Source organism: Meleagris gallopavo, chromosome 2 (genome assembly GCF_000146605.3).
Source record: "Meleagris gallopavo isolate NT-WF06-2002-E0010 breed Aviagen turkey brand Nicholas breeding stock chromosome 2, Turkey_5.1, whole genome shotgun sequence".
Classification (NCBI taxonomy): domain Eukaryota; kingdom Metazoa; phylum Chordata; class Aves; order Galliformes; family Phasianidae; genus Meleagris; species Meleagris gallopavo.
Genome location: NC_015012.2, coordinates 58,299,985 through 58,309,874, shown reverse-complemented (window position 1 = coordinate 58,309,874; position 9,890 = coordinate 58,299,985). Strand labels below are relative to the sequence as shown.

Genomic DNA, 9,890 nt, shown 5'->3' with positions numbered 1-9,890 from the left:
TTTTCTGGTGCTATGCATGGGCAGGATTTCCTGGATCATGGGACAGACCTGCAGGGATTTATTAACCCATTATTCTTCCAGAAGAGCAACTGAGTGCAAACATCCAGCACTGAGTAGTCTTGGGAGATGGTGATCTCTTTATTTATGTAATCTCCTAGCACATCGTTCCATTTACTGTCTTCTGTATTTTTACCTTTGTCCTTCAAAGTTGAATGTGCTGTTCATGTTCTCTCCACACTCGTCTGCTGCCTTTATATGACTGATCATCTGGCTGCCTCTCAAGAGCAACTTATTTCTTCCTTAAGTTTAAGGTTTTCAATTCGTGTTGGCTAGGAAATCTCATTGGGTTTTGTCTGATTCACTCATTTCACTAAAGTTTTCCATGTGTTTAAAAGCTGAAATGTTGAGGGAAAAAGTAAAAATAAATGGTATTTCATGTTGACAGTTTCAGACTTTTTCTTTGTCAGAGCTGGAAAAGTCATTTACAAATGACACATATTAGAACATAACAGATCAAGAATTTTTGATTGGGGGGAAAAAAAATAAAATATTTCAGATAGGCTTGAACTGAGACATTGAAAGTATGATTCTTATAGAGACTTCCTGAAGTATTTTGAAGTACGTAAGATAGTAAACTGTGAGGCTTTAAAAAATATTGTAGGAGTACTCTTAAAAATAAAAGTATTTTGGAAGCCTTGTGTCTTTTTTTTTTTCTTTTATTTTCTTCTAAGAGGCCAGTCCAAGTTTTCTTAACTTAGTATTTTATACTAAAGTATGCTATTTAGTATTTTATGCACCTGTGAAACACAGAATTGTTTTCTGCCTTTTTTTTTTTTTTAATTTTTATTCGGTTGCCTTCCTCCTTCCTCAATTCATAGGGAGAATAGGTAAAGCTTGTGCAACACTGTGTGAATTTAAACAATCTAGTTACCAAATTAAGACACTGTGACTCCTGGTATGTACTCCCAGAATCTGCTTTGTGTTTTTCAGTTAACTACTGACCAATGCAGATACTATGAGGAATGGTAAAGAATATATGGTTGCACAGCTGTGGTCTTGGTTACTTTCCACTGTTGTCATTTAGTGAACTTCTTATCAGCCTGAGGATTAAGCTAAAGTACTGGGTGGAACAAAACTTTGTTTTCATCTTTAGATTGAAGACAGCGAAAGATACTAGATAAAGATGGCATCCCTGGGAGTCTCTGCACTGTTCTCAGCTTTCTAGCAGTGAAAATTAAGTGTGGTGGGCTATCCACATGCTGACATATCAAGAGGAGTTTTTTCTTTCTCTATACTCAACACTTGTTAGATCCCATCTGAAATATCAGGTTTTGAGTCCTCTGGAACAGAAAAGATCAATCTAAATGGGATTGTAATCAATGGAGGGCCATCAAGGTGGTCAAAGACAGAAGCTCCTCACTGGTGTGGAGAAGCCAAGAGAGCTGGGCTGGTTCAGCCTAGATAGGCTTCGGTGAGGCTCAGATCCTGCCCATGATAGCAGCCTTCCTATACCTCTAAGGGTGTTTTCAAGAAGATGAACCTTGTACCTGTATGGATGTGCACAGTGGAGACGTGAGACAACAGTTTAATTTGAAGCAGTAGAGATTCTCGTATTAAGGGAGGAAAAAAACAGCGCCCTGGGAAGACAATTCAGTACTTGAACATGTTGCCCAAAAAGGCTGAGCGGTCTCTCTTGAAGGTTTCTGAAACTCAACTGTATGTAGCCTTCAGCAACATGGCCTGAATTTAGTTTTGACCCTGCTTTGGTGATTGGACTAAAAACCTGTTTGAGGTCCCTCTCGTTTAGCCTTATGATTCCATAAATCTGGTCCAGTTGTTTGTTGCTTTCTACATGAAGTTTAATGTTTAAGATCTGAATCATAAACCCCTTAGCAATTGTGGTACTTAGCCTGATGCAGGTCTTTTCTTATCAGCATCTGCCACTGTGGTAATCAGGACAGACTCTTAACTCTAGAAGAACTGCTCAGGAAACTAGTTAGCAGAATTCACTGGGAACCTGCTTTTGAAGGCATTAGGATCCATCAGTACTGGTTGCTTTTTAAGTACCGCCTCTTAAGAGTATGGGGAACAGGCAATTCCAAAACATTGGAAGTCAACGCAGGTGAGTTGCCTGTGCAGGAATCCTCGTCAGAGGTTAGGCAGAAAACGTATGGCTGCTGGAAGTGAAGTTGGGTGACATGGGAGGACTACTGAAATTATGTTTGTCACTGTAAGAATAAAATTTGTTTGGCCAAAACTTAATTAGAGTTGAAGCTGGCTATTACTGTGGGGAACAATATGTTAACAGCAAAAAGAGGACCAGAGGTAACATGGGTCTCTTACTTGATAAGAATGGTCACATTACAAATATGGATGCAGAGGCAGCAGAGATGTTTAATGCCTTCTTCATCTCTATCTTCAACTCTGAGTTGGAGGACTTTGACTGCAGTAATAGTAAATTCCCAGCCAGCCCTAAATTTGGTGGCACTTACTGCTTCAACTGGATGCATATAAGCCTAAGAGTCTCAATGGATTTTCATTCCAGCTTACTGGCTTATATCATTGTGAGACCTCTTGATTAATTTTCAATGACCCTGGGAGTTTGGAGAGGTCCAAGTTGACTGGAAGCTAGCAAACATTCCAGTTTTCAAGAAGGGCAAGAAAGAACACTCTGGTTAACTACAGACAGGTTGATCTCTCTTCAGTGCCTGGTAGAATTATGGAGAAGATTCTTCTGGGAATTATTGAAAAACATTTGAAAGACAGTGCAGTCGTTGGTCACAGCCAACTTGGGTTTATGAGGTATAAGTCCTGTTTAATGAGCATAATTGGCAAACTTAATTAACTTGACAAGGTTACCCACCTAGTTGACCAAGGAAAGCCAGTTGATGTCATTTTGGATTTCAGCAAAGCGTTTGATGCTGTTTCTCACAGTATTGTTCTGGACAAAAAGTCCGGTATGCCACTAGACAGAAATACAGCGTCACAGAAGAAGATCTGGCTGATGGGTTGAGTGCTGAGGATTATAGTAAATGGGGTTATGTCAGGCTGCAGATCAGTCACCAGTGGGATTACACAAGACTCAGTTTTAGGGCCATCCCTCTTTAATATTTTCATCAATGACTTGGATAGAGGACTTGAAGATATACTAAGTTTGTGGACAGCAGTAAATTGGGAGGAGCTGTTGAATCCCTCAAGGAGAGATCTTGACAAATTGGATGGCAGGGCAACTGTATGTTTTAACATGAGCAAGTGCTGGATTCTACACATTGGACAGAACAGCTCTAGATATATGTACAGACTAGAAGATGAGAGGCTGGAGAGCAGTATCACAGAAAGTGATCTGAGAGTTCTGGTTGGTGGCAAGTTGAGTCTGAGTCAGCAATGTGCCCTGGCAGCCAAAGGGCCAGCCATTCCCTGAGCATCAGGCTCAGCACTGCCACTGGGCAAGGGGAAGAATTGTCCCACTTTTCTCTGTGCTGTGTGGCCTCACTTCAAGCACTGAGTGAAGGTTTGGATGCTACAGTATAAGAAGGACATAAAACTATTACAGAGCATCCAAAGGAGGGCTACGAAGATGATGGAGAGCCTATAGGTCAAGGTGTATGAGGAACAGCTGAGGACCCCTTGGTTTGTGCAGCCCAGAGCAGAGGAGGATGAGGGGAAGCCTCATGGCAGCCTACAGTTCTTCAGGGGTAGGTGCTGATCTCTGCTCTCTGGTGATAGCGACAGGACACAAGGGAATGGCATGGAGCTGGGTCAGGGGAGGGTCAAGTTGGAGCCTGGGGCAAGGTTCTTCACCAGAGGGTGCTTTGGCACTGGCACAGGCTCCCCAGGGCAGAGATCACAGCTCCAAGTTGCCAGAGTTCAAGGAGTGTTTGGACAAAACTCTTCAGATGTACCATTTGAATTTTGGGTGGTGCTGTGTGGAGTTGGACTTGGTAATCCTTGTGAGTCCCTTCCAAGTCAGGAATATATTTGCATTGTTTCAGAGCTCTTGAACGACCTGAGAGGTCACTTCATGTGTGGGTAGGCTGTAGTCAGGTGTGATTTGCCGCTTTTCTTAGTGTACTTGAGTTCATTTTGAGCTTGGTAGGTTAAGCACTCCTACCAGCATAAACAAAAGAGGGTGCCATATAGGACAGGCTGCAAAATGCTCTCCTCCCTTATGTAATTGAGCTGAAGGATTAAAACCATGGTGGGGGTTTTCAGTTGTGCTCCTGAGTGCAGTATGTGAGTGCTTCTGGTTTCCCTGGCTACAGTTGCAGTGCAGAGCTTGGAATCAAATCAAGTACATCCAGCTGTGGGGCTTGCGTGTTTCTGTTAAGTTTGATGGCTGACTGTGTGGTTGAAAATATTCACGCTGTGCCTAGGAATTTAATTTTAGACTATCTGCCAATAAATTAGACTGGTGTTCCTGGATCAGCCATTTGGTCCGGACAGACTGCACAAAGGAGTGGGGCGATGATTAGTATTATGTGTGCTCAGAGGTTCTACTTGGACATTTGGACTTCTGGCTAAAGCTATATTTTAGGATTTTCTTTTCCTTTCTTTAAATTTGCAGTAATTGCCTATGTGCCACGGACAAGCTGGCTTCAATTTCAGGCGAGGTCAAAGATACAAAATTATGCAAGGCTTCCACCAAACCTCTACTCTTAAAAACTTTTCCTTGGCATTCTTTCATTAATATCAGTAGAAATATACAAAGACTGAATTGTTCTGTTCTGACTTACCACTGAACGTAGATGTCAGCTGAAAGGAGGAGTGGAACAAGGTAAAGGTTTGAAATCATGGAAAGTTCGAAAAGTTTCTTGCTCCAGAGTCAGTGCTGGAAAATAATGTATTGGTAAACATCACTGTGAACACACAATAGGAACTGAATACATACTAATTTTAAAGAATGCTCTAACAGGATTCGTCAGTGTCTCACATCACCGTCATCAAACATGTCATTTTCAAAGAAGTTATTTTATAATGTCTTGGAATTTTGAAAATAACAGGGGAAAGTAATTGAAGCAAAGTAAAAATACACTTTTTGCAACTGAAAAAAAAACAAAAAACCCCACCCTAAATAAACTTTCCTTTCCTGCACAGATGTTGCACAGGTCAATGCCATAAAAGTGTTTATATGACAGTGGTGGATATTGTTGTAAATGCAGTGTGATGGAGAACACATTCCATTGAGCAGAATAAGGAAGGGCTTTTGGCTATTGTTTAATTATTCAACATTGATTAAGATAGCTGGGGACAAGAGAAAATTAATGAGAAAAAAATGTAATATTTACAGTATTGAAAAAATTCAGATGCACCTTGTGCCAGTTCTGCTCTCTAAAGGCATGTAGGCAAGTTGACCTAAATAAAAATATTGTTGGTCTTCCGTTGTACTCCTTCTCTCTGTCAGGATCAAATGGGACAGTGCTCAACTACTCTTCTGGCTGAAATACGAAGTTTCCATATTGTAAAGCAAGGATCTTTTGATAGTCTGCATTTTGTATTTTGAGGAGCTGTATTCAAGGAATACAGAGGTAAATAATAGCCTATCAGCCCTTCACTTTGGAAAAAAGCCACAGGAGCCAGGGCTAAAAGTGTGCCTGTAATCAGTTAACAGCAAGATTAATAAAGTGTCATAGTGAGTCACTCTGATACTCTATTTGTCTTATTCCTGTACTCCTTTGTGGATCACAATTTTTTTGATGCTCCTTATGGTCCATTTTACAGAATTTATTCACTGACTCTGTAAGATTACTGTGTTCAGCCTAAAATTGCTGAATGGTGACAGTAGCAACATCTGCAGAGGAATTAGCAGTATTATCAGCACTCAGTAAAAGCAACCCCATCTGTACACTCTTCTTGTTACTAATCTTCTGAAAGTATTATAAGTAATAGCAACTTCAGATTTATTCTTGAAAAGAGATTTTTGGAAGAGGAAGAGTGTGACCAGCAGAAGAATATATTTTCTTCTCTACTTCTGCTTTTATTAGTGTTTTGGCAGCTACTGTCTCTATTTTATCATTTTTTCTCTTGTTAAAGCTAGACACTTCAAGAGTTTTGCAAGGTATTTAGAGAGTTGTAGTATAATAATGTCTTCTGCTGATAATTCCTCCACTGTCTGAAGTTATAGCTCTTTGGTTAGCTTCTTGAAGGCTTTTTAGAATCATAGAATCACCAAGGTTGGAAAAGACCTAAAAGATCATCCAGTCCAACCGTTCACCTATTACCAATAGCTCCCACTAAACCATGTCCCTCAACACAACATCCAGTCTTTCCTTGAACACCCCCAGGGTCGGTGACTCCACCACCTCCCTGGGCAGTCCATTCCAGTGCCTGACCACCCTTTCTGAAAAGTGATACTTCCTAATGTCCAGCTTGAATCTCCCCTGCCGTAGCTTGAAACCATTCCCTCTGGTCCTATCACTAATGACACGAGAGAAGAGGCCGACCCCCAGCTCACTACAACCTCCCTTCAGGAAGTTACAGAGAGCAATGAGGTCTCCCCTGAGCCTCCTCTTCTCCAGGCTGAACATTCCCACTCCTTCAGCCTCCCCTCATATAGCCTGTGTTCCAGCCCCCTCACCAGCTTTGTTGCCCTCCTTTGAACACGTTCCAGGGCCTCAATGTCTTTCTTGCAGTGAGGGGCCCAAAACTGGACACAGTACTCGAGGTGCGGCCTTACTAGTGCTGAGTACAGGGGAACAATCACCTCTCTGCTCCTGCTTGCAACACTGTTTCTGATGCAAGCCAGGATGCCATTGGCCTTCTTGGCCACCTGGGCACACTGTCGGCTCATGTTCAGCTGAGCATCAATCAATACCCCCAGGTCCATTTCCTCTATGCATTCCTCCAGCCACACCGCCCCAAGCCTGTAGCGTCACCTGGGGTTGTTGTGGCCAAAGTGCAGGACCCAGCATTTGGTCTTGTTGAACCTCATCCCATTGGCTTCAGCCCAGCTCTCCAGCCTGTCCAGATCCCTCTGTATGGCCTCGCTACCCCCAGGCAGATCCACACTTGCAGCCAATTTGGTGTCATCTGCGAATTTACTGAGGGTGCACTCGATGCCCTCATCCAGGTCATCAGTAAAGATATTGAAGAGGACAGGCCCCAGCACCGACCCCTGGGGAACACCACTCGTGACTGGTCCCCAGCTGGACTTAACTCCATTCACCACCACTCTCTGAGCCCGGCCCTCCAGCCAGCTCCTTACCCAGCCAAGAGTGTACCCATCCAAGCCTCAGGCTGCCAGCTTCTGCAGGAGAATACTGTGGGAGACAGTGTCAAAGGCTTTGCTGAAGTCTAGGTAGACCACATCAACAGCCTTTCTCTCATCCACCAGATGGGTCACTAGATCATAGAAGGAGATCAGGTTGGTCAAACAGGACCTGCCTTCATGAATCCATGCTGGCTAGGCCTGATCCCCCGGTCATCCCGTACATGCCGCATGATCTCCCTCAAGACAATCTGCTCCATAACCTTCCCTGGCACCAAGGTCAGGCTAACAGGCCTGTAGTTCCCCGAATCCTCCTTACGACCTTTCTTGTAAATGGGAGTCATATTGGCAAGCCTCCAGTCTTCTGGGACCTCACCAGTCAACAAGGTAATACCTTGCCATGGCTCAAGCTACCTTTAAAACATTCTTGTCCCTTGAATGACCTTAGGCTGTGGCTGCAATAGCATACAATGTCTGAGAGCATTTCATAGAAACAAGGCCTTCTGCATCCTTCTTTGAGAAGAAAACCAATGATCTCTATCTTTTGCCTCTGTAGACTTCAGGCTAATTCAATCACCTTCAGTGTTTCAAGACAACCAAGATCTGAGAGTCTCAGCAACTCCCTTTCCCCTTCTGGACTCCAGACAAGAAATGTGGATCAACAAAATCAAATCTTTGAAAATCATAAAAAAAATTTAATTTGGAAAATTAGAGGTGAAAGAAGGAAATATGACGTGTGTAACACATTTGTTTCAGTACTGCTAACTTCTTTTTGCTGATTTACTTAGCCTAATAGCTGTGCTGGTATGAATGAAGTATCCATTTCACTTCAGGTCAGTAAAATTTATTAAATATCCTCCTGTTTGTGTATAGAGCTGAGTTGGTGAGGGTTATCCTTACCTAAAAATAGCTTTTATAAACATGAGCAAATGTTCTGCTGTCTTTGGCACGTGTGGATAAGTTGTTTTTGTTTTTTTTTAATTTGTACAGTATGTTTTCTGTACTTTTAATACGCCCTTTATAAAGGCAGAAGATGATTATGTTCTTACTTGAAATTCATTATTTATTACTACCTTCTTTGCAGATGAAATTCTTCCTCAAGGGTCTTTCAGTGTTAAAGTCTATGTCCATGTGTAATTATTTTAGGCGCATAAAATGGTGAAAGCATAGCCCTTCACAGATCCCAGAGGTTTTGGAAAATTCCACATGTTTTTGTAATACTGGCATTACCAACCCAGTCTAGACATTTTCACTTCATGGGCAGACATGACACAGCAACTGCAAGAGTCAATCATGGATGTTTGAATGAAAATCCACTGTTTTGCATGGTTTCTTTGTTAATTGCACAGCAGTTAGTTACTAATGTGCCTTAAACCTTGGAGTGACATAGAACACTAGGGAAGAAAAAAGAAAGATAGAAAGCAGCTGAGTACACGGTAGACAAAGAATGGGGAGAGTTCAACAAAGGAAGAAACTTAATCCAGAATGATTATGCCTTAAAAGAAACAACAATGTGTTTTTTTTGCCATAGGAAATACAGAATGGATGAATAGAGGGGAGAGTAGGGGAGATGGACAAAAAAAAAAAGTGAAGAGGACTATGGCAGAATAATATTTTGTTTTTCTTTGCAAAGGGGTGGTGAAAGGTTTCCCTGCTTTCACTGTGTATCACTGGGATCTGCCCTGTAGTTAGCTGATCAGTCACTTTGGCATTTGGTGTCTACAGACTGCACTTGAACCTTTCCACCAGCTCACTGAAACCGCTGATGGATTTCTCTTTGACTCCATCCCTACAGAGATGAGTGGTGAAAATAAGCCTGCTCTCTAACCATGTTATCATCTTGCCATCTTCCCAGCTCAAAATAAAAGGCTTTTGAAATGTTCTCAGGATTGCAGTTTTCCAAATACTCAACCACCTATTCCCAACCACTATAATGTTTACAAAGCAAAGCTTTTATTGCTTCCTCCCACGTAAAGGAAGCAGTGATAGACTGAGATTCATCCCTGGATGGCAATGTTTTTGATTCCAAAACAAACTTTCTCAGAAAATATTTTTAAAACAAAACAGGACATTTTCTTCTCTTCAGTTGTTGCTGTGTTGGTTGAGAAACCTTACATTTTGTTCTAGCAATCTCTCAAAGTAAAAATCATAAAAAGTTTGTGTGCTGGTTTTGTCAGTGATGAGGTCTGGTTCTTTGCCTTCCTATTATGTATTGGATTCCCATATTCTTTCTGCAAGGTTGTAACAAGGCTCTTGTTAGTAAACCTTGAAGTATATTTGCAGCTGCTTGTCTGCATTTAACAACAATAAACAAAATCTTTACACAGCAGAATGCAGCATCCCAAACTTGATCTAGACATATGCAAAACAGTTCAAGTAATATTAGTAAGCTACCTGCTGCAGTGAAGTCCCAAATGGCAAGAAGTGAAGTAAATTAGTTCACCTTAGGGCTGCATTAGTGAGATAATCTTTTGTATCTGAGCAGTCTTCTTTAAAGTCAGTCATTTCTGGTCATTTGCAGAGCTGATGATCTCAGAGCATTTTCACTGACAGACAGCATGTTAACAGTTACTGTAATAACTCTTGCTGGGCTTAGGCAAGACTGCTACCGCTATTGGCCAGGTTTAGTTGTTCCACATTGTTCCATCAGAATGCTTGTGCCATTTGTGTGGGTAATATCCAAATG

At 41.8% G+C, this 9,890-nt stretch overlaps 1 long non-coding RNA gene across 1 annotated transcript; it reads right to left on the bottom strand.

Annotated features, from left to right (window-relative positions):
• Nucleotides 1-307: 307 nt before the first annotated feature.
• On the bottom strand, nucleotides 308-9,799 carry LOC109366118. Its single transcript, XR_002112217.2, has 3 exons — nucleotides 9,599-9,799; nucleotides 4,734-4,828; nucleotides 308-395 (listed from the first exon to the last, which is right to left on the bottom strand). It is a non-coding gene; the product is annotated as an uncharacterized LOC109366118 (long non-coding RNA).
• Nucleotides 9,800-9,890: the final 91 nt, after the last annotated feature.